Source organism: Cetorhinus maximus, chromosome 3 (genome assembly GCF_964194155.1).
Source record: "Cetorhinus maximus chromosome 3, sCetMax3.hap1.1, whole genome shotgun sequence".
Taxonomy (NCBI): domain Eukaryota; kingdom Metazoa; phylum Chordata; class Chondrichthyes; order Lamniformes; family Cetorhinidae; genus Cetorhinus; species Cetorhinus maximus.
In genome coordinates, this window is record NC_135881.1 from 142,450,198 (window position 1) to 142,474,425 (window position 24,228).

Here is a 24,228-nt window from a genome sequence, read left to right on the forward strand (position 1 = left end):
CACTCAGGACTGCTCAGATACTGAGGCGGAATGTCCAAATGCAGCAAGACCTGGACAATATCCAGGCTTGGCTGACAAGTAACACTTGTGCCACACAAGTGCCAGGCAATGACTATCTCCAACAAGACGTTCAATGACATTACCATCACTGAATCCCCCACTATCAACATCCTGGGGATTGCCACTACCATTTAGAAGAACAAGGGCAGAAGATATATGGGAACACCACCACCTAGAACTTCCCCTCCAAGTCACTCACCATCCTGACTTGGAAATATATTGCCGTTCCTTCACTGACGCTGGGTCCAAATCCTGGAAGTCCCTTCCTAACAGCACTGTGGGTGTACCTACACCACATGGACTGCAGCGGTTCAAGAAGGCAGCTCACCACCACTTTCTCAAGTGCAACTAGGGATCAACAATAAATTCTGGCGGAGCCAGCGAAGCCCAGATCCCATGAATGAATTAAAAAAAAAAGGGAATCTAACTATTGCCCCTTAATGCTCAATGGCATTACCATTACTGAAGCCCCCACTATCAACATCCTGGAGGTTACCATTGACCAGAAACTGAACTGGACTAACCATATAAATACTGTGTCTACAAGAGCAGGTCAGAGGCTAGGAATACTGTGGTGAGTAACTCACCTCCTGACTCCCCAAAGCCTGTCCACCATCTATAAGGTACAAGTCAGGAGTGTGACGGAAGACTTTCTACTTGCCTGGATAAGTGCAGCTCCAACAGCACTCAAGAAGGTTGGCACCATCCTGAAAAAGCAGCCTGCTTGATTCGCACCCCTTCCACAAACATTCACTTCCTCTATCACCGATGCACAGTGGCAGCAGTGTGTACCATCTACAAGATGTACTGCAGGAACTCAACAAGACTCCTTCAGCAGCACCTTCCAAACCCACGACTGCTACCATCTAGAAGGACAAGAGCAGTAAATACATGGGAACACCACCACTTGGAAATTCTCCTCCAAGGCACTCACCATCCTGACTTGAAAATATATTGCTATTCCTTCATTCTCGCTGGGTCAAAATCCTGGAATTCCCTCTCTAACAGCACCTTGGGGCTATCTAGAGTTGACGTTTTGAGTCCTCATGAGGACTCGAAATGTCAACTCTTTTCTTCTCCGCCGATGCTGCCAGACCTGCTGAGTTTTTCCAGGTAATTCTGTTTTTGTTTTGGATTTCCAGCATCCACAGTAGTTTTTTGTTTTTACCTTGGGCCTATCTACACCATGTGGACTGCAGTGGTTCAAGAAGGCAGCTCCCCACCACCTTCTCATGGACAATTAGGGATGGGCAATAAGTGCTGGCCTAGGCAGCGAATCCCACATCCTGTAAATGAATTAGAAAAATTAGCATTGTTATGACCCCCAGCTGAGGTTACCACTAGACAAGTCTGATCTCAGGGTGGAATCCAGCTTAATAGATCCTAACTTTTATTTGTTTGTTTATATACATGGAGAAGGCTACTGAACGGAGTCAGCTAATGAACTTTTAATAAAAGCATAAAACATTTATTAACAAGAAAAGATGAGAACTATATTATTATACTCATTCACCCACAACGATATCTTTAAAGATATGTACAGGTTTGTAAGGATAACACAAGTTACAAAAGCTATCTCATACTTTAATGTTCACAGTAAACACACAGTCCATGTAAACCAAAAGGCACCCTGTGGTCAGACAGACCACATTCTGAAACCAGACGTCACCTCAACCAGATGCTATGGATCTCTCCTCAACTCCTCCCCAGACACTTGTTACACTGTGAGCCAACCAATCTCACTGAACTCCATCTTTCACATGAGGGTTTCCAATCTCCACTCTCCAAGAACTCGCTTTGGAATCTTCTCCCAAACCAATGCTTTCTGTCAGATGCCTTCTGCAAGGGTTCACCTCCAGGGTTTCAAACTCTCCTTCTGATGTTCCTCTTCCCTGGGTCACTACATGCATTCAAGCTGTCCTCCACACACTCTCTCTCACTGACTCAGCTGTCAACAGTGCTACTGCTTCACATGCCCATAGCAAAGAGTTACAGACCTTCAGTTGTCTCTTTGGACCTTCTTGCAAGGTGTTCCCACTTTAAATCTGCTTTCTGTAAATTTTGTCTCTTTAAATCTGCAGCTTGGAGCCTTTCTCTCTCCCCCTCACTCTTAACTTCATTAACAGCACCTTTTCCAGGTTCCTGTCCTTCCTGTGACTAGAAGGTCTGCTTGGGACTTTCCCCTGTTTTCAAACCCCTGGATTTTGGGGTCTTTTCTTTAGCTTGGGTCTGGCCATCTGCCCCATTTGCTCCAGTCTCTCTCTGATAGCTACTTTCAAAACCAACTGAACTCAAGCAGCTTCCAAAATCAAACTGCTGTTTCTCTTCCTGTGTGTGTGTCTGAGGGAGGGACCTACTGCCCTGGACCTCTGTTGCTAGGCTACAGCACTTTTTTTTTCTACTCTTGTTTGTTTAGCTTACAGTCGTAAAACTCATTAGAAATGCAAACAATTTTTAAAGTGAAACTAAAACTCAGTTTGTCCTTTCTTAACATAAACACAGTAATAGAAATCAAACTTAAACTTTAAAACTAAAACTCATTCCCATGGCATACAAGATTCAAACATAACTTACTTTATCTGTGTATACTTCCTAACAGCATGGGTAGAAGATTAGCTGGCTGGCTGGCTGGCTTGCAGAAAACAGAGAGTGTGCATAAATGGGTCTATTTCTGATTGGCAGGGTGTGAGAAGTGGAGCCTCGCGGGGGTCTGTGCTGGGGCCTCAACTGTTTACAATTTATATCAATGACTTTGATGAGGGGAGTGAAGGCATGGTAGTTAAATTTGCAGATGACACAAAGATAGGAAAGTATGTTGTGAAGAGGACATAGAGGTTGTAGTTGGATATAGATAGGTTGAGTGAATGGGCAAAATATGGCAGATGGAGTAGAATGTGGGAAAATGTGAAGTTGTTCACTTTGACAGGAAGAATAAAAATGTAGAATATTACTTAAACAGAGAACGGTTGCAGAATGCCAAGCTGCAGAGGGATCTAAGTGTTCTAGTGCATGAGTCACAAGAAGTTAGTATGCAGGAACAGCAGGTAATTAAGAAGGCTAATGGAATGCTATCCTTTATTATGAGCATAAAAGTAAGGTTGTTACGCTTCACCTATACAGGGGATTGGTGAGACCACATATCGAATATTATGTGCAGTTTTGGTCTCCTTATTTAAGGAAGGATGTAAGTGCATTGGAGGTGGTTCCGAGGAGGTTTACTGGATTGATGTCTGGAATGAGTGGGTTGACTTATGAGGAAAGGTTAGACAGTCTGGGCTTGTTTCCACTGGAATTAAGAAGAGTGGGGGCTGACTTGGTTGAAGTATCCAAGATCCTGAATGGTATTTACAAGGTGGACATGGAAAGGATGTTTCCTCCTGTGAGTGAGTCCTGAACTAGGGGGCACTGTTTTAAAATTAAGGGTTGCCCTTTTAGGACAGAGATGAGGAGAATGTTTTTCTCTCAGAGGGTTGTGTGACCTTAGAACTATTCCTCAGAAGGTGGGAGCAGTGTCATTGAATAAGGCAAAGGCAAAGGTAGATAGATTTTTGTTAGACAAGGGAATCAAAGGTTATCAAGGGTAGATGGGAATGTGGAATTCAATACACAAACAAATCTGTAATGATCTTAATGAATGGTGGGGCAGACTCAAGGGGCTGAATGGCCTACTTTTGCTCCTATTTCGTATGTTTGTATTTAAAGGTGGCAGGCTTTGTGCAGTTGTGTCTGAGATCAGTGGTTTACCTTGTTGAGCTCTACGGTACAAGGGAGGGGAGCAGGAGAATGGCATCTTTGATGGAGCCTCGGGATCAGTAAAGGTGAGTCAGTGCTGGGGGCAGGGGTATGGAGTGGGCTTGGGGACATGGAGGAGCGGAATAGGTGAGGGCAGGGCATTGTGGGTGTGGTGGGGGGGTGGTGGTGGGAACAGCCAGTCAAGGTAAAAAAAATGGACGGTGTCAGTACTTTTCCCATGTGGGTCCATCTCAGTGTCTTGGCAGAGTCCTTACAGCCTGTTGTAGAGTTTATCTACATCATTTCAACTATCCCCACTGATAGTGATCTCAGGCAATCTCCTTTACAATTTTTAAAATTCATTTGTGGGATGTGGGCATCGCTGGCTAGGCCAGCATTTATTGCCCATCCCTAATTTCCCTTGTTCAGAGGGCATTTTTAAGAGTCAACCACATTGCTGTGGGTCTGGAGTCACATGTAGGCCAGACCAGGTTAGGAGAGCAGATTTCCTTCCCTAAAGGATAATAGTGAACCAGATGGGTCTTTATGACAATTGACAGTGGTTTCATGGTCATCATTAGACTTTTAATTCCAGATATTTATTGAATTCAAATTCCACCATCTGCCGTGGTGGGATTTGAACCTGGGTCCCCAGAGCATTACCTTGGGTCTTTGGATTACCAATCCTGTGACAATACCGCAGTGACAATGCCTAGAAGGGAGGGCCAGCTGAAACTGCAAGTTCAACCATGTCCCACAGAGTGGCAAGTACAACACTGGACACTAACATGGCCACTCAATAAACAGTGAACAAAAAAACACAACATGTTTCTTCCACAATAAAGGAAATGTCCCTAACTCCCCTGTAACTATCAATACGTATCAACCATGAGGTGTGTCAATAGAGTTAGCTCTCTAACTACGCTAGTCTCAACAAATAACGATGATGCACACATGAATAAAGTGATACTAATGTTATGTGAAATATTTACAAGTGAAATTTAAATTTGAAAAACATCCCACCATTGTGCTCTCAATAAGCCTTATGTTAATGGCAATGGAATTGGACAGGAAAATTGTGTCCATGATATAGAGCCTCCCTGTTTGACCAGGTAGCTCTTTTTTATGGCCCACCCATAACTGCAGCATTGTCAGCTGACAGTGGGTTTCACCACTGAAAAGCTTCCATCACCACATCACATGTGTCTCCCGTGCACGGTGTCGGCACTTGAAATTTTAATTGTAACTGCGTGGGAAGCAGAAAAAAGGCAAGAGAGCGGAAGTGATGCCCACTCCTTATTCTGCTGTCAGGAACAGTGCACCATGGTTAAAATTGCGCCCAAAATGTTTGTAAGAGTGCTGACTACTGGGTTCCAGTGATGTTTCTGGTGTTTCAGATCTGCTGGTGCAAATCTTCACATTTCTGGGAGATCAGCAGGTTTATGTGATTCAACACTCAAGGTACATTATAACTTTGGACCATAGATCTATTTATGTAAATGCGCCAATGTTAATCTATCATTCTATACCCAATCCTTTTATCCCATTATATCAATGAAAACCATGTTTATATCACATTACAACATTTTGCAGACAAAACTGTGCTTCCAGAAGGCATTTGATAAGAGCCACATAAAAGGTTATTGTAGAAAATAAAAGCTCATGGTGTAGGGGGTAACATATTGGCATGGGTAGAAGATTGGTTAGCTAACACGAAGCAGAGAGTTGGCATAAATGGGTCTTTTTTATGGTTGGCAGGATGTTACAAGTGGTGTGCCACAAGGATCAGTGCTGGGGCCTCAACTTTTTACAATTTATATAAATGACTTGGATGAAGGGACCGAAGAAATGGTTGCTCAATTTGCTGACAACACAAAGATAGGTAGGAAAGTAAATTGTGAAGAGGATGTATGAAGGCTACAAAGTGACACACATAGGTTAAGTGAGTGGGAAAAGACCTGGCAAATGGAGTATAATGTGGGCAAATGTGAAATTGTTCACTTTGGCAGGAAGAATAAAAAAGAAGCTTATTATCTAAATGGTGAGAGATTGCAGAGCTCTGAAATTCAGAGGGATCTGGGCGTCCTATTGCATGAATCACAAAGGTTAGTATGCAGGTCCAGCAGGTGATTAGGAAAGTTAATAGAATGTTATCATTTATTGTGAGGGGAATTGATTACAAAAGTAGGGAGGTTATGCTTCAGTTTCAGCTGGTGAGACCAAATCTGGGGTATTGCGTACAGTACGGTTGTACTTATTTAAAGAAAGATGTAAATGCGTTAGAAACAGTTCAGAGAAGGTTTACTAGACTAATACCAGGAATGGATGGGTTGTACTATGAAGAAAGGCTGGACAGGTCAGGCTTGTATCCACTGGAATTTAGAAGAGTAAGAGGCGACTTAATTGAAACCTTTAAGATCCTGAGGGGTCTTGACAGGGTGGATGTGGAGAGGTTGTTTCCTCTTGTGGGAGAATCTAGAACTAGGGGTCACTGTTTAAAAATAAGGGCTGCTCATTTAAGACACAGATTAGAAGAAATGTTTTCTCTCAGAGGGTTTTGTGACTTTGGAACTCTCTTCCTCAAAAGGCAGTGGAAGCAGTATCTTTGAATATTTTTAAGGCAGAGCCAGATAGATTCTTGATTAAAAAGAGTGTGAAAGGTTATTGGGGGTAGGCAGGATGTGGGGTTGAGGTTATATTCAGATCAGCCATGGGCCAGAATTTTCATGTCAGCATGCGGGGGCGGGCCCGGTATGCCGACGTGTGGTGACATTGGGCGTGCGTCCCGATGTTACCACGCGTCATTCAGATCTTTCATTCGGCGGGTGCATGCTGGAGGCGGCTACGTGCCCGCCGAACAGTCAAAGCCTGTTAAGGCCATTTAAAAACCAATTAAAGTAATTATCAATGTTGCCCGTCCAATCTTAAGGTTGGTGGGCAGGCGAAGAGCCCAAGCAGCCTTCACGTTTTTCAGGAAACCTTATCCACGGGCGGAATGAGGTTTCCTGAAGGTTTTATTAAATAAATAAATAAATACATACATTTCGCTCAATTCATAAACATGTCCCAGCTCATGTGACACTGTTACATGAGGGGACATGTGTAAATAATTTTCAACTTTCTTTATTAGAAATTCTCAACATGTTCTTAATCTCCTTGAGGCAGCTCCATGCATGTGTGAAAGAGTGCAGGCCCCGAATCTCCCTCCTTCCGCGTGTGCGTCAGGCTGGGCGGGCCTTCATTGGCCTGCCCACGTAAAATGGCGGCACGCAGCCGATCGTGGGCGGTGATTGGCTGCATGTCTGCCCGCGCCCGTTCCCGCCCAGCCCGCCCGATGGGGAGAAGATTCTCCCCCTGGTTTTATGTATTGGGTAATCCTGAAAAACATGACAGTTTGTTCTTAGGATCTTGTCAAAATTATTCTAGCCAAAGCACAGCATAAAGAATTATTACTTGACTAGGAGTACAGAGTTATCTCATCTTTAGATGTCATTCATATATTAAATTATTAACAACTTAATTTCTAAACACAATCCTTTGAAGGGCCTTGACCCAAAACATTAATCTACTTTTTCACTCTTTCTCTTTTAATTTCCCAATAGGCCGCCTGTGTTTTTTTTTCAGTATTTTGGTCCTGAAATTTCACAGTGTTCCTCCCAATCTCCTGTCATAATTTCAGCTAGAAATAACCATTACACTTAGAGAACAGAATTTTCCCCTCGTTGGGCGGGCACGTGCCTGACCCGAATGAGAGAAAAATAGTGCGCGATGACGTCTGGTGAGCGTCCGGATGTCATCGTGCACTCGCGATATATCGCTCGCTGGGTGCGCGCGAGAGGTGGCAGCCCATCCGCCGACAATTAAGACGCCTATTAAGGTCCTTAATCGATTAATTAAATGGAATTTTTTGCTGCCCATCCAACCATTTGGTTGGTGGGTGGGTGATTTGGCCAAACAGCCTTTGCGTTTTGTGTGAAACCTCATCCACAGGCGGGATGAGGTTTCCACCAGTGATTAATAAAAACTTTTTAAAACTAATTTTTAACGTGTCCCTGCTCATATGATGGAAGCAGCTCTGAGCCTTTCGGAAGCTTTCACTGAGCGCACCCACTGCACATGCTGACTTCTGTGCTCGCACCCCCCCCACCACCCCCAACCCCCCTCCCCATCACCCAGGCAACGCTGAGGGTTGAAGCATGTGATTCACGCTGGGCGGCCGTTGATTGGCCAGCCAACGTGAAAGTGCGGTCGGGGCCTGATCACGAGCGATGGTCGGTTTCGCGGCCGCTCCCGGGCTGTCCACTGCGCCCGCCCGACAAGGTAAAAACCCTGCCCAGAGAAATACCATAACCAGCCAAAAATGGCTGTTCGCACTGATTCTCTGCATATTCCATCAATCTCCTACTAGTTTTGGTGGGAGATCAGGATGGCTCCAGTGAAAATTCAGGGATTTTCTGTTTTTATTGCATCCTATACTCCATTAGATTTTTATTTTAACTAGATTAGGTTAGGGTAGTTTATTGGTTATGTTGTTGGACTAGTAATCCAGAGGCCTGAGACATGAGTTCAAAACCTACCCTGGCAGCTAGGAAATTTAAATACAATTAGTTAAATAAATATGGAATAAAAAAACTAGTATCAGAAATGTTGACCATGAAATTACTGGATTGTTGTTAAAACCTTCTCTCCACTAACATCCTTTGGGTAAGGAAACCTGCCATGACTCTTCTCTTCTCCACCGATGCTGCCAGACCTGCTGAGTTTTTCCAGGTAATTCTGTTTTTGTTTTGGATTTCCAGCATCTGCAGTAGTTTTTTGTTTTTATCCTTACCCAGTCTGGCCTCCATGTCCCTCCAGACCCACAGCATGTGGCTGACTCTTAATTGCCCTTTGAAAGGGCCTAGAAAGCCACTCAGCTGTAGTCCAGAAGGCAGCTCCCCACCTCCTTCCCTAGGGCAATTGGGGATGGAAAGTATAAATGCTTGCCTTGCAAGTGACATTCACATCTGATGAATGAATAAGAAAAGATCTCAAATTAATCTGCATTTCTCCAAATGTTGAGAACCAACTACTATTTCAGCATCTCAGAAATAGGGCCCAGCCAGCACTTTGAGACAAACTGTAGTCATGGTGAAAGAAATTGCAAGGATAGAAAGAAAATTAATAGGCAAAACTTTAGCTAACACTGAGTCAAGTGATCCTTATAATTTTATTTAAAACACTCCTTGCGCCATCAAGATACATTAGCAGTAAAATCAGGCAAGGATGAGACCTCTTGAGAGTACTTAAAAGACCTCTATTTGCATGTGGTAAGGTCCTAAAATGTCAGCTGATTGTGGATGAGATGTTTCCTTGTGCGCCATATTGAAGCGCTTGCTCTTTATAGAACCCGCCCAAAATCATGGAATAAAAATCAGGTGTGTTCTGTAATGGTGAAAGGTTTCCTCAATCAGATTATGACCCATGATGAAAACAAAATCACTTTTTTCTTATGGAATTTAACAAGATATAACCAATTGGACCAGTGGTGGAAAATTGTAGCATTTGAAATATGTGATTCATAAAAATACAGTGGGAGCAAAGAAAAAGAAACCAAACCTAACCACCTGTACTGTTCCTTTAATACTTCTCAAGAAGCTACTTAACTGGTGTGTATGTCAAAATATTTATTAATTCAGTTGCAAAGTGCACAATACTTGAGTGTGTCTCAAGTGCCCGCTTGCCTTAGGAGCGTTCTTACCTAAGCCTTGAGTAATTGAAACTAAGTTGTGCATTCCAGTGTAGCTTCAAGGGAAGGCTGCATCATCAGAGATGGCAATCTTTGGATCAGATATTAAACAATGGCTCCGTTTGCTTATTCCTGTTCTTCAGTTGGGTGTTAACAAACGTATGTCCCGATTCAAACAAGATCAATTGGGAGTTGTATTTTCCGACACTCTGCCCACAACCAATATCACCATTCACCTCATTGCTGTTTGTGGAATATTATTGTGCATAAAATGGCTCCCTATGTAGCAACAACATCTGCACTCTGAAGCAATTTACTATACATAAAACACTCGGGGAAGTGGTAACATGAGCGAAAAGGAGGAAGACCTGATGGGGAATCAGGTCCTTCTCCCTCTCCCTCTCCTATTTGAAAGTGGTGGGCAGGGAAGATGTGGTAACTACGATGTCAGCAGCAGTGGGATCAGGGAGAAGGAAATCTAGTTGGGTTGGTGAGGTGTGGTAGGCCTCACTGTCCTATTTTGTTTCTATATCTGCTGCAATTGCGGAGAAAGATTATGCACCAAAGTTGGTGAAAAATGGTTAAAAACAATGTAATTCAGGATTGAAGTGATTTTGAGTCAGCCACAATACAAATTTCAAATAAGCAGACCCATGGGCCGGGATCTTATGGCCCCATCCTGGCAGGGATGGGTCCGTAAAATGAGGTGAGGCATTTTAAATTCCATTGACTTCGCCAGGAACGTAAAATCCCACTGCCATAAAATTCCGCCTATTCCTATCCCAGGAAACCAAATGTCACAAATGAAATAATCTGCTTCACAATAATATGCTTCCTAATATTTAGAGGTACAACATATTTTGAATGCATGAATGAATACAAATTATGATACCTTTCAGAAAGAGAGAATGGGATAAGAGGGGAAGGGAGAAAGATGGTGAGCAAAAGGTTGGGAAGAAAGAATGAGAGAATAGAGAGGGAGAACAGAAAAGAGAGATAATTTAAGCCTTGTCTACAATCAGTGAATAAGCAGACTAGTCTGTTGAGTTAGCAGTGGGTTTTTATACTGGTAATCAATAACCAAAAATTTGGAAAATATTAAACTCACTTTTAAACTGCCAGGCACGCATGGCCGGTATTGATTTTCCACTCACTTTAACCAAGGGCTGCATTTACATGACCCCGCTGCAGGTTTCCAGCACATAAAATAGGGTGGGTGCCCATGGGTGACTGCCCCGCCACCTTCCCACCCACTCCCCAGCTCACCCCCATAATATGGTGGGATGGGTGGGCGGGCACCTGCCTGCCAATTTTAAATAGGTAATAAAGGGTCAATTAACCTTGTTATCAAGCCAATTGACCCTGTTAATATGCTGCCCATGCCATAAAAGTTTGATGTGGGCAGTTGGGCGGGAGCAGGCTGCCCAATTTTTCACCTACCTTCTTCAAAGGGTGGGAAGTAAGGGGGGAGGGGTTTGATCTTTGGGGGCTGCCCTTTACGGATTAGAGGGGCGGCCTCCCTAAGATCTAACACTCCTCCTTGTTCCTACCATCCCTCAGCCTTAAACCCAAAGCCCCGCTCCCCTTCCTGACCATCCAATACCCTCCCTGCCCAAGACCTCAGACTTTGAGGATCCATGGGCCTTCTTACTCCTCTTCTTGCAGGCCCAGCAGCAGCCACTGCTGCAGCAGTGGCAGGGGGGCTGATTGGCTGGCAGCTCCAGGGGATGGAAGTCCCACCTTGCCCTTCTTAAGCCTGCCCGCAGCTGCGGGGTGGGCCGAAATGGAGCAGGTCAGCTCCATGCCAACTTTACGTCCGGGGGGCAAGCTGTCTGCTCCCAAACCCCGCAAAATCCCCTCCAAGTATAAGTTTTGGAATACTCTGTGTCACAGATGTGAAATATTAACTCTGTTTTCCTCTCCACAGATGCTGCCTGATCTACTGAGTATTTGAAGAATTTTCTGTTTTATTTCAGGTTCCCAACATCTGCAGCAGTATGCTTTTGAAAGGATCGGTCTTGGTTCAGTGACATCACTCCTACTGCTGAAATAGAGTATGTGGGTTCACTGCAGAATTGAAAATATAATCTAGGCTGATGATTCATTGTGGCACTGAGAGAATGCTGCACTGTCACAGGTGAGGTTTTCAGCTAAGATGTTCAACTGAGGCCCCAATCTGTTTCTATGTCCAGGATCTTTAGGTTGGCGAGCGGGGGCAGAGCCTGCTCACCGATGCGTAAAAGGATGCGGAATGACGTCAGATGGAACTCCTGACGTGACCCCGCATCATTTCCATTTTCAGGTCGGCGGGGGCGCAGCTGAGTCAGCTGTGCGCCCGCCGACCTTTCAACAGCCTACTGAGGGCATTAATAAAACAACTTAGGTTATTGACAGGGCTGCCACTCCAACCTTAGGGTTGGCGGGCAGGCCGGGAGCCCTGGCGGGCATTAGAAAAAGCATGAAACCTCATCCACGGGCGGGATGAGGTTTCATGAGGGTTTTAAATATTTAATAAAGGTTTGAGTTAAAGTGATGGACATGTCCCAACTCATGTCAGGGAATTTTTAAAAACATTTACCTTCAAAGTTTTAATTCTGAGCTGATCTCCCTGAGGCTGCACTTAGCCTCAGGGAGATCAGTGCGCTCTTTCGTGCGCATGTGCGAAAGAGCGCACTCCCGACTGAGGGAATCCCCCCCCTCCCACACCCGCACAGGGAGCGCACAGCACTTCCTGGCAGTCGTCACGCTGGGTGGGCCTTAATTGGCCCGCCCACTTAAAATGGCCACATACCCCCTATTGGGGGTGCCGATTGGAGGCGCACCCGCCCGCACCCACTCCTGCACTTCCCCCATGACGGGGGAGAAAATTCTTCCCTTTGTGTAGAAGGAAACTATCTCATGACGCTATTTGGAGAGCAACAGCCAACACCAAACAAACTGGTTATTAATCCCGTTGCTGTCTGTGGAAGCTACAAAACTAATTCATTTTTATTGTAGTGCTTTGGGATGTTTTGACAATGTGAAAAATGCAAAATAAATATGAGGACTGCATTTTACCAGCCTTCCTGCTGCTGTGCTATGTAGCCAGCAGCAGGAATGGTGGTGGACAGCCCACTCATCCGGAGCCCAGTTCAGTTAATTAAGTGGCCAACTAAGGGCATCCTCTGGCCTCTGCTGATATGTTGCCAGCAGTTGGAGGACACCCTGCAGCAATGACTATGCAACTACAACAGCGCCATCGCCTACCCTCAGGTCCTTCACTAGGGCCTGCCTGACAGGACCCACTGTCCCCAGACCCCACTTACCTGGCTGTGAGGGTGCATGGCCATCGATGTGCCTCAACCTCCAGCTGCAGTCGCTGCAGAGATCACCAGTGGTGCTGCTGAGTTTCTGGCCCTCCGATTGGCCAGCAGCTCTTGGTGGCAGGCGGCCATCCTGAATGGAGACCGAAGCCTCAGTAGCACCCCTTATTTGGCTGCTGCCGACAAGATGCAGCACCGGGTCCCACTGACAGCCGAAGCAGCTTGCCTCATCACTTTTGTTCCTGGCCGCAAGACTTCTGCTGCCACCATAAAATCCAGCCCAGGTTCTTTTGTTCTTCAATATGTTTCTGATGGGCAAGGCTCCCCATTGGGAGTAAAAAGTCTGTAAGTTTATGCTCCTCAGTCTAAATGCAGGACTTTTATACTGACCAGTATTCCCTTCCTCTAAGTTAACCTATTCACTGTCATTCTTGTTCAAAAGAAATTAAATCACTCAGAACACATTGCAAAACAAACAAGCAATGCTAAATTTTACTAGCTTACATTGGCAAATAATTTGAAAGTCGCCCCAACTCTAACCTGCGGTCAAATATTCATTTGTTGAAACATGTTTCGTTGCATTCAATTCTGATGAAGTCTTTCATGGTGTGTTTTTTCTTAGCAAGAGCTAGACAAGCTAAATTGACATTTTCTTCATATGTTCAATGACCCATTATGGGAGGGTGGGACTACTCAGAGTAGCAATGGACATGGACAATGGGTCTGCTAGCACTTCCTTTATACATGCCTGCCTTAAAATTAACAGAGCAAAGTGTGACCAGTCAAATTTAATGAGTACATATTTAAATATCACAAAAAGTATAGATGGTCCTGCACTCATTTTTGTGTCTTATTATCTTGTCTGTAGTTTTTGTTTCCTGAGAATGAGTCCATTCTAAGCATCTCATGTACGCAGGTGTCTCTTGTACACAGCTGGAAGTCAGCAGTGTGTTGGTGTCCCCACGGTGCTTTCTCATTCAGCTGTCAAATTCAGGCAGTTGAAAGTGCTCATAGACTATGATAGGTGTAAGCACAGATGACAGGACTTCTTGCCCCTGTGCTATTAAGTCAGTGTTCACAGTTTAACACCAATGGCATTGCCAAACCAGCAACCAGCTGGGAACAGTGTCAAACTCATTACACACGTGACTGCATGTTGTCAACTTGCTCTCCAAATTAGCACTGCACCCTTTGATCATCAAATTGTGAAATGAACATTTTACCATTATACATTTTGACAGAGCGAACACAATATCTTCCACTATTATTATTCAAAGAGGTCCACTGTACAACAGCAAGAACACGGGTGTTAATAAAACAAATCCACACACAGGTCTAACAGTGTAGGAGAGTAACACTGACTGTAACACCAGCATATGGCTGACAGTTTGTAAGTATTTTTTTGAGTGCCAAGGTTTCCCTATTTAATTACTTAGTTTCAGTAGTTAGTGAAACAAAATGGAAGTACAACAATTGGACAATATTTTAAAATTTTATCCAACATCTGACTTGCGTAACCCGACATTGTTCTGAAGCTGTCTCACACTGACATTTGACTAAAACCACTTGTATTCTGAGCCCGAACACTGCAATTGATACAAGGCTATAAAACTCGATGTATCTGGTGCCTACAATCATTTTGAAGATTTATTGATCGAAATGTATCTTTTGTTAACTGACAGAAAATAAAATCTATGTCTATGGTGGAGAAATGTAAGCAATGAGAGAAGATCTCAAGTTTCTCCAAGTCAGCCTGTCACTGCTATGCTACTGAATTTTAATTAAGCATTAATATGCTCTTGACTGGGAAGCTAGCTATGTGGATAAAAACTGATTGGACCAGGACTCCTGATCTCTAGATGGTTGTACCTCGGAGGCACCCCTCAAGATGCGATGGGGTCCCCTTGGAAGTCCCGATGCACTGACCATGTGTGAAATGCCCGGAAAGTTTGGACTCCCGATGGGCAATTCCCCTGCGCCTGGAATTCTCTGAAAATCTGAGTTAAAGTTGGAGATTTTAGCTGGGATTTTCCGCTCCTGTTTGTGGCAGGCATCCTAGCGTGTGGGAGATTGCAAAAATCTGTTTCACATCATTGTAAAACCAGATTGCGATCATCTGCTCCACGTCCATGGTGAGCTGCCGCACGTCAGGGAACTAATTTTAATATATTAGAAACTCAGTATAAGCCCTACTTGCTGGAATAACCCACATCATCAGATGGGAAGTGGGTTCCTGCAGCTGGCAGGAAAAACATATTTTTTCACACCCACCACCACACTTAATGCAATTCAGGGAAAATTCTGGCCTTTGGATGGTTCTGACTCACTTACCAGAATAGTTACTCAGACAAAATTAGAAGGATTAAAACCAGGGTAACTATACCACTGACCCCTCCCTGATTCTCCACTGAACCACACCTGCGACTACCCTAACCCAACTGCCCTCCCGACACCACCCCAACCCCCCAGCAACTATCCTTCCAAAAACCCAATTACCCATCCAACCACCTGACTACTCCCCGGACACCCGACTACCCCAACCCCCACCCCCACCCCCACTATCTCTCTGACTCCCTGACTACCCACCCAACCACCCCACTAAGAATCCGACTACCCACCTGACCACCCGACTACCCACCTGACCACCCGACTACACCCCACCCTCCCAACTACCCACCTGACCACCCGACTACCCACCTGACCACCCGACTACCCACCTGACCACCCAACTATGCCCCACCCACCCGACTACCCACCTGACCACCCGACTACCCACCTGACCACCCGACTACACCCCACCCTCCTGACTACCCACCTGACCACCCGACTACCCACCTGAACACCCGACTACCCACCTGACCACCCGACTACCCACCTGACCACCCGACTACCCACCTGACCACCCGACTACCCAGCTGACCACCCGACTATGCCCCACCCACCCGACTACCCACCTGACCACCAACTACCCCCCACCCACCCGACTACCCCCCATCCACCCGACTACCCACTTGACCACCCGACTACCCCCCCAGCTACCCGACTACCCACCTGACTACCCGACTACACCCCATCCACCCAATTACCCACCTGACCACCCGACTACCCCCCACCTACCCGACTACCCACCTGACTACCCGACTACACCCCACCCACCCAATTACCCACCTGACCACCCGGCTACCTGCCCCAACATTCCGACTATCCCCCAACTACCCGACTACCCCCTTGACCGCCTGACTACTCCCCTGACCATCCAACTACACCCCCAACAACCTGACCACTGCCCCGAACGCCTGACTAACACCTCAACCACCCGACCTCCCCTCTGACCAGCCGACTACTCCCCGGACCACCCAACTACCCCCCTGACCACCCAACTAAGTTCCCCACCCAACCACCTGACTACCCCCCTTTTATAATTCAACTATTTTTATTATTTTTATTTTTTATTAATTTTTATTATTTATTTATTAATTATTCCTTTTTTTCAATTTTTCTTGTCCTTTTTCTCCAACTGCTCCCATAACTACCCCTGCACCCCACACCCCTCCCCACAGGGCCATTTGCTTTCTATGTTTGCTTTCACAGAGCACTGACCCTCGTTCTGCTATTAACACATCCTGCTCTTACCTTTATGCCACTATCAGCACCTTCTTTAGTCTTTAGCACTACAATTAACACTCCCTTTATCTTGTGTCCATGATATTTTTGTCAATCTTTCCTTAGCTTCCACCTATCCCATACCTTCTATTTTGCTCCACCTGCTCCACCCCGTCTTAAACAGTGTAAATTCCATCACATTTCTACTTCTCTGTAGCGCTGAAGAAGGGCCAATTGGACTCGAAACATTAACTCTGTTTCTCTCTCCACAGATGTTGCCAGACCTGCTGACTTTTCCAGCATTTTTTGCCTTTATTTAAGATTTCCAGCATCCACAGTATTTTGTTTTCATCTGGGATTGAGGATACAGTGCTGCAGGAGAATGGACAGTGCATTGAGAGACCACCCGGCTACCCCCTAGCCACCCGACCCACCCTACCCCCTCACCCATCTACCACCCTATCCCTTCACTCGTGCACCTGCCACCCTACCCCCCTCACCCATCCACCTGCCTCCCTACCCCCTCACCTACCTATCTGCTACCCTACCCCCTCACCCACCAACCTGCCACCTTACCCCCTCGCCACCTATCTGCCACCCTACCCCCTCACCCACCGACCTGCCACCCTACCCTGTCACCCACCGACCTGCCACCCTACCCCCTCGCCCATCCACCTAACTCCTTACCCCCTCACCCACTGACCTGCCACCCTACCCCCTCACCCACTGACCTGCCACCCTACCCCCTCACCCACCCACCTGCCACCTTACCCCCTCGCCCATCTATCTGCCACCCTACCCCCTCACCCACCGACCTGCCACCCTACCCCCTCACCCATCCACCTACCTCCCTACCCCCTCACCCACCCAGCTGCCTCCCTAGCCCCTCACCCACCTACCTTCTACCCTACCCCCTCACCCACCTACCTTCTACCCTACCCCCTCACCCACCTATCTTCTACCCTACCCCCTCACCCACCCACTTGCCACCCTACCCCCTCACCCACCCACCTGCCGCCCTACCCCCTCACCCATCCACCTACCTCCCTACCCCCTCACCCACCTACCTTCTACCCTACCCCCTCACCCACCTATCTTCTACCCTACCCCCTCACCCACCCACTTGCCACCGTACCCCCTCACCCACCGACCTGCCAACCTACCCCCTCACCCACCCACCTGCCACCCTACCCCCTCACCCACTGACCTGCCACCCTACACCCTCGCCCATCCACCTGCCACCTTACCCCCTCACCCACCGACCTGCCACCCTACCCCCTCGCCCATCCACCTGCCACCCTACCCCCTCGCCCATCCACCTGCCACCCTACCCCCTCGCCCATCCACCTGCCACCCTGCTCCTCACCCACTTACTTTACACACTTATCTTCTCTCCATAGCGTCTCAAAGTGGCTTTAGGACCTTTGTGAAATCTCTACTCACTGGAATACGGCAGCTAGTGCTGTAAAAATGGGACATAGGCTTCCCCCAATGATCCTGCATTATGAAGGAAGGAATCCCAGAACAGATACGTTCCACATTCCTGACGAGGCCTGGTTCGGAAGACCGGGTGAGAAATGCGAGATCTGGTGTGAGGGAAGTAAACAGGAGCAGAGTGGCAATCTGATGGTGACTGCCACTCCACGGAAGATAGTGTTTTACACACTTGAAACATTTTATTAGCACAGTTTTCGTTAAGAAAAAGTAAAAAGACAAAATGCTGTACTTACAATGGGTGCAATGTTGTACCAGAACATAGACCCGCTTTCCTTGTTTAGCTTTGAATATTTTAATATTAGCAAATGAGGTGGGATAATACCAGACTCCAGCTGGAATTTTTATTTCCTTTCTGCAATTTTGAAATTAGAAAGGAAATTTAGTTAAGGCATTGGCCATCCCCTCTCTTCTTGCACTGTCCCCTCTCTCTCCTCGTGCTGTCCCCTCTCTCCCCAGCCTGCCCCTTCTAACCCTTTGCTGTTCACTCTCTCCCCGCGCTCTCCTCTCTCTCCCCGTGTTGCCCTCTCTCTCCTAGTCCTGTCTCCTCTCTCCCCATGCTCTGCCCTCTCTCCCTGTGCTGTCCCGTCTAACCCCATGCTGTCCCCGCTCTACCCATACTGCCCCCTCTCACTCCGTGCTGTCCCCTTTCTCCCCTTGTTGCCCCCCTCTCCCCGTGCTGTCCCCTCTCTCCCCGTGCTGTCCCCTCTCTCCCCGTGCTGTCTCCTCTCTCCCCGTGCTGTCCCCTCTCTCCCCATGCTCTGCCCTCTCTCCCCGTGCTGTCTCCTCTCTCCCCGTGCTCTGCCCTCTCTCCCCATGCTCTGCCCTCTCTCCCCATGCTGTCTCCTCTCTCCCCATGCTCTGCCCTCTCTCCCCATGCTCTGCCCTCTCTCCCCATGCTCTGCCCTCTCTCCCCATGCTGTCCCCTCTCTCCCCGTGCTGTCCCCTCTCTCCCCGTGCTGTCCCCTCTCTCTCCGTGCTGTCCCCTCTCTCCCCGTGCTGTCCCCTCTCTCCCCGTGCTGTCCCCTCTCTCCCCGTGCTGTCCCCTCTCTCCCCTTGCTGTCCCCTCTCTCCCCGTGCGCTGTCTCCTCTCTCCCCGTGCTGTCTCCTCTCTCCCCATGCTCTGCCCTCTCTCCCCATGCTCTGCCCTCTCTCCCCATGCTCTACCCTCTCTCCCCATGCTGTCCCCTCTTTCCCCGTGCTCTGCCCTCTCTCCCCGTGCTGTCCCCTCTCTCCCCGTGCTGTCCCCTCTCTCCCCGTGCTGTCTCCTCTCTCCCCGTGCTGTCCCCTCTCTCCCCGTGCTGTCCCCTCTCTCCCCGTGCTGTCCCCTCTCTCCCCGTGCTGTCCCCTCTCTCCCCGTGCTGTCCCCTCTCTCCCCGTGCTGTCTCCTCTCTCCCCATGCTCTGCCCTCTCTCCCCATGCTCTGTCCTCTCTCCCCGTGCTGTCCCCTCTCTCCCCGTGCTGTCCCCTCTCTCCCCGTGCTGTCCCCTCTCTCACCGTGCTGTCCCCTCTCTCCCCGTGCGCTGCCCTCTCTCCCCATGCTGTCTCCTCTCTCCCCGTGCTCTGCCCTCTCTCCCCATGCTGTCCCCTCTTTCCCCGTGCTCTGCCCTCTCTCCCCATGCTGTCCCCTCTTTCCCCGTGCTGTCTCCTCTCTCCCCGTGCTGCCTCCTCTCTCCCCGTGCTGTCTCCTCTCTCCCCGTGATGTCTCCTCTCTCCCCATGCTCTGCCCTCTCTCCCCATGCTCTGCCCTCTCTCCCCATGCTGTCCCATCTCTCCCCATGCTCTGCCCTCTCTCCCCGTGTTGCCTCCCCACTCCTTGCTGTTGTCAGACATGCTGAGTTTTCTCGGCATTTTCTGTTTTTACCCTCAATTACAGCACTGCCTATGCAACACTCTCCATGCATTGTTTACTCTCTCCACTGTCTCTGCATTGTTTACTCTCTCCACTGTCTCTGCATTGTTTACTCTCTCCACTGTCTCTGCATTGTTTACTCTCTCCACTGTCTCTGCATTGTTTACTCTCTCCACTGTCTCTGCATTGTTTACTCTTTCCACTGTCTCTGCATTGTTTACTCTCTCCACTGTCTCTGCATTGTTTACTCTCTCCACTGTCTCTGCATTGTTTACTCTCTCTACTGTCTCTGCATTTTTTACTCTCTCCACTGTCTCTGCATTGTTTACTCTCTCCACTGTCTCTGCATTGTTTACTCTCTCCACTGTCTCTGCATTGTTTACTCTCTCTACTGTCTCTGCATTGTTTACTCTCTCTACTGTCTCTGCATTGTTTACTCTCTCTACTGTCTCTGCATTGTTTACTCTCTCTACTGTCTCTGCATTGTTTACTCTCTCCACTGTCTCTGCATTGTTTACTCTCTCTACTGTCTCTGCATTGTTTACTCTCTCTACTGTCTCTGCATTGTTTACTCTCTCCACTGTCTCTGCATTGTTTACTCTCTCTACTGTCTCTGCATTGTTTACTCTCTCCCTGCGCCGACTTCTCTCCCTGCACTGTTTACTTTTGACCCTGCACTCTCTATTCTCTTACCACACTCCCTACTCTCTCCCTGTATTGTCCATTTGCTCCCTGCACTGTGCACTCTCCCTGCACTGTCTTTCAATGCCCTGTCTACTCTCTCCCTGCAATGCCTACTCTCTCCTTGCACTGTCTATTCTCTCCCTGCACTGTCTGCTCTCTTCCTGCAATGTCTGTGCTTTCAATGTACTGTATCCTCTCTCCCCGTGCTATCTACCCTCTCCTTGCACTGTCTACCCTCGACCCTACACTCTACTCTCTCCCTGCACTTTCTATTCTCTCCCTACATACTCTACTCTCTCCTTGCACTGTCTACTCTCTCCTTGCAGTGTCTAGTCTCTCCTGGCATTGTCTACTTTCTCCCTGTACTGTCTATGCTTTCAAGGCACTATATACTCTCTCCCTCTACTGCCTACTCTCTTCCTGCATGGCCTACTCTCTCCCTGCACAGCCTACCCTCTCCCTACATTGCCTCTCAATGCACCGTCTACTCTCTCCCTGCACCGTCTACTCTCTCCCTGCACCATCTACTCTCTCCCTGCACCGTCTACTCTCTACCTGCATCGTCTACTCTCTCCCTGCACCGTCTACTCTCTCCCTGCACCGTCTACTCTCCATCTGCACCGTCTACTCTCCATCTGCACCGTCTACTCTCTCCCTGCACCGTCTACTCTCTCCCTGCACCGTCTACTCTCTCCCTGCACCGTCTACTCTCTATCTGCACCGTCTACTCTCTATCTGCACCGTCTACTCTTTATCTGCACCGTCTACTCTTTATCTGCACCGTCTACTCTCTATCTGCACCGTCTACTCTCTATCTGCACCGTCTACTCTTTATCTGCACCGTCTACTCTTTATCTGCACCGTCTACTCTCTCCCTGCACCGTCTGCTCTCTATCTGCACTGTCTACTCTCTATCTGCACCGTCTACTCTCTATCTGCACCGTCTACTCTTTATCTGCACCGTCTACTCTTTATCTGCACCGTCTACTCTCTATCTGCACCGTCTACTCTTTATCTGCACCGTCTACTCTTTATCTGCACCGTCTACTCGCTCCCTGCACCGTCTGCTCTCTCCCTGCACCGTCTGCTCTCTCCCTGCGCTGCCTGCTCCCTCCCTGCTCTGCCTGCTCCCTCCCTGCTCTGCCTGCTCTCTCCCTGCACTGTCTACTCTCTCCCTGCACTGTCTGCTCTCTCCCTGCACTGTCTGCTCTCTCCCTGCGCTGTCTACTCTCTCCCTGCACTGCCTGCTCTCTCCCTGCACTGCCTGCTCTCTCCCTGCACTGCCTGCTCTCTCCCTGCACTGTCTGCTCTCTCCCTGCACTGTCTGCTCTCTCCCTGCACTGCCTGCTCTCTCCCTGCACTGTCTACTCTCTCCTTGCACTGCATTACTCTCTTCCTGCACTGTCTCAATGCACTGTCTACTCTCTACCTGAACTGTCTGCACTTTCAATGCACTGTATCCTTTCTATCCATGCTGTCTACTCTCTCCCTGTATTGTTTATCTGTCCCTGCACTCTCTACTCTCTCCCTGCACTGCCTACTCTCTGCCTGCACTACCTATTCTCTCCCTGCACGTTCTACTCTATCCCTGCACTGCCTATTCTCTTCCCACACTGCCTGCTCTCTCCCTGCACTGCCTACTATCTCCCTGCACTGTGTACTCTCTCCCTGCACTGTCTCTCAATGCATTATCTATTCTCTCCCTGTATTGTGTACTCTCCCTGCTCTGTCTACTCTCTCAATGCACAGCCTAATCTCTCCCTGTACTGGCTACTTTCTATCTGAACTGTCTGCTCTCTCCCTCTGCTCTCTATTCTCTACCCTGCATTGTCCACTCTCTCCGTGCACTGACTATTTTCTCCCTGCACTGTCTACTCTCTCAATGCAGTCTAATCTCTCCCTGTACTGTATACTCTCTACCTGAACACTAAGCTCTACCTTGCACTGTCCAGCCCCTCTCTGCACCGTATACCCTCTACCCTGCAATGTCTACCTTCTCTGTGCACTGTCTCCTTGCTCAATGCACCATATAGGGTGAGATTTTCCGTGCCTGCCCACCTCCGCGATCTTCTGGTCCTGCCGCAAGTCAATGGACTTCTGGCTGGAGCGCCACTTCACCCACAGTGGGTTCCACCCGCGACGAGGCCAGAAAATCCCGGCCATAGTCTCTCCCTGTACTGTCTACATTCTACCCTTCACTGTCTACTCATTACTCACACTCTACACTCTCAGTGCACGGTCTGCTCTCTACCCTCCACTGTCTACTCTCTCCCTGCACTGTCTACTCTCTCAATGTGCTGTATCCTCGCTCCCTGCGCTATTCATTCTCTCTATGCACTGTATCCTCTCTCGCTGAACTGTCTATTCTATCCATACACTGTCTACTCTCTCCCTGCACTACCCACTCTCTCCCTGCCCTGTCCCCTCTCTCCCTGCCCTGTCCCCTCTCTCCCTGCCCTGTCCCCTCTCTCCCTGCCCTGTCCCCTCTCTCCCTGCCCTGTCCCCTCTCTCCCTGCCCTGTCCCCTCTCTCCCTGCCCTGTCCCCTCTCTCCCTGCCCTGTATACTCTCTCCCTGCCCTGTCCCCTCTCTCACTGCCCTGTCCCCTCTCTCCCTGCCCTGTCCCCTCTCTCCCTGCCCTGTCCCCTCTCTCCCTGCCCTGTCCCCTCTCCCCCTGCCCTGTATACTCTCTCCCTGCCCTGTCCCCTCTCTCCCTGCCCTGTCCCCTCTCTCCCTGCCCTGTCCCCTCTCTCCCTGCCTTGTCCCCTCTCTCCCTGCCCTGTATACATTCTCCCTGCCCTGTCCCCTCTCTCCCTGCCCTGTCCCCTCTCTCCCTGCCCTGTCCCCTCTCTCCCTGCCCTGTCCCCTCTCTCCCTGCCCTGTCCCCTCTCTCCCTGCCCTGTCCCCTCTCTCCCTGCCCTGTCCCCTCTCTCCCTGCCCTGTCCCCTCTCTCCCTGCCCTGTCCCCTCTCTCCCTGCCCTGTCCCCTCTCTCCCTGCCCTGTCCCCTCTCTCCCTGCCCTGTCCCCTCTCTCCCTGCCCTGTCCCCTCTCTCCCTGCCCTGTCCCCTCTCTCCCTGCCCTGTCCCCTCTCTCCCTGCCCCGTATACTCTCTCCCTGCCCCGTATACTCTCTCCCTGCCCCGTATACTCTCTCCTTGCCCTGTCCCCTCTCTCCCTGCCCTGTATACTCTCTCCCTGCCCTGTATACGCTCTCCCTGCCCTGTATACGCTCTCCCTGCCCTGTCCCCTCTCTCCCTGCCCTGTCCCCTCTCTCCCTGCCCTGTCCCCTCTCTCCCTGCCCTGTCCCCTCTCTCCCTGCCCTGTCCCCTCTCTCCCTGCCCTGTATACACTCTCCCTGCTCTGTCCCCTCTCTCCCTGCCCTGTCCCCTCTCTCCCTGCCCTGTATACACTCTCCCTGCTCTGTCCCCTCTCTCCCTGCCCTGTCCCCTCTCTCCCTGCCCTGTATACACTCTCCCTGCCCTGTCCCCTCTCTCCCTGCCCTGTCCCCTCTCTCCCTGCCCTGTCCCCTCTCTCCCTGCCCTGTCCCCTCTCTCCCTGCCCCGTATACTCTCTCCCTGCCCCGTATACTCTCTCCCTGCCCTGTCCCCTCTCTCCCTGCCCTGTATACTCTCTCCCTGCCCTGTATACGCTCTCCCTGCCCTGTCCCCTCTCTCCCTGCCCTGTCCCCTCTCTTCCTGCCCCGTATACTCTCTCCCTGCCCTGTTCCCTCTCTCCCTGCCCTGTCCCCTCTCTCCCTGCCCTGTCCCCTCTCTCCC

General features: G+C 49.0%; 1 protein-coding gene and 1 long non-coding RNA gene across 5 annotated transcripts in view; both read right to left on the bottom strand.

Moving 5' to 3' along the window:
* The window catches only part of LOC144678947 (retinoic acid receptor beta), a 573,064-nt gene that overhangs the window by 501,850 nt on the left and 46,986 nt on the right, over positions 1 to 24,228 (bottom strand). The gene's annotated exons all lie outside the window — the stretch shown is intronic.
* LOC144673371 (uncharacterized) lies at positions 7,149 to 18,190 on the bottom strand. Its single transcript, XR_013574300.1, has 3 exons — positions 18,156 to 18,190; positions 17,869 to 18,011; positions 7,149 to 7,169 (listed from the first exon to the last, which is right to left on the bottom strand). It is a non-coding gene; the product is annotated as an uncharacterized LOC144673371 (long non-coding RNA).